General features: G+C 35.5%; 1 pseudogene; it reads right to left on the minus strand.

Annotated features, from left to right (window-relative positions):
• Positions 1 to 75: 75 nt before the first annotated feature.
• On the minus strand, positions 76 to 625 carry LOC124895112 (annotated as a pseudogene).
• Between the last annotated feature and the right edge of the window lie 461 nt (positions 626 to 1,086).

Below are 1,086 nucleotides of genomic sequence, written 5' to 3' on the forward strand. Positions count from 1 at the left end.
TGACAATGAACAACAACAACAATATCAACCAGCAAAGACCCTCTTCAGGGAACAACAACATTTTTTTTTTTTGACAATGAACAACAACGACAATATCAACCACAATAAAGATAAGGGATAACATAAACTTTCGTTGAATCTTGTCAATCTTAACTCCACTAACATCGACTTTCGTTGAAGTAGCAATAACATAAGCTTGATTTACTCTCCTTAATGGAAACCCATTAACCTTAAACGACCCACTAATAAGTAACAGTCCAGAACACACAAGTTGTTTCAAGAACACAACTTTTTTTCCCTTAAATCTCCCAGCTAGAATAATCAAAACAGTACCAGGTGTAATATTGACTCTCAATTTTGTGGGTTTTAGTTTGTGTTTGTTGATGAAGGGTTTTTCCACGTCATCAGCTGGGTAGAATTTTGGTGGTTTGACGGCGATGGTTGAGGGTGGAGCAATGACGACGGTGATTTTGGGTGGGTGGGGAATTTGCTGTCGTTTTTCTTCTTGATAGCCCAAAAGCCCTTTTTGTGGTACATTTTGGAACACGAGAATTTGCTGATTCCGTTGATTAGGTTAGGGTTACGGGGGGATTTCTTGACGGCCATTGCTGTGAAGTGTGCAAAGGGCAAGTTTGGAGTGAAAGGGGAACAAAATGAAAAAATTTAGTTGAGAAAGTGAATAAAAAGTCCCTTTTTATTTTATTTTATTTTTAATTATTTTAATATAAAATTGATCAAAAATTGTCCCTCACTTGTACCCTAGGTGCGTGTCTGCACGCGCTTCGTCCTAGTCAGCCCTTTTAATGCCACATAGGTCTGATCAACGGTCAAAGAGTTTGAAATATTGTTTTTTAGTGAGTTCAAGGGTCCAGATAACAAACATGTAAGTAGAAGTGTCCATATTATAAAACGGACATAGTACAAAAATCCACCGAATCATTTTATCTATTTATATCTCAAACTGGAAATCATGAATAATTTTGATAAGTTGTTCATTGCCCAATTTAAAAATAAAACAAAACAAAACAAAACAAAACAGACATACTTCGATTAATAAGAATTACTAGTATTAAAGAAAGGCTTTTT

Source organism: Capsicum annuum, unplaced genomic scaffold (assembly GCF_002878395.1).
Source record: "Capsicum annuum cultivar UCD-10X-F1 unplaced genomic scaffold, UCD10Xv1.1 ctg8001, whole genome shotgun sequence".
In the NCBI taxonomy this organism is placed as follows: domain Eukaryota; kingdom Viridiplantae; phylum Streptophyta; class Magnoliopsida; order Solanales; family Solanaceae; genus Capsicum; species Capsicum annuum.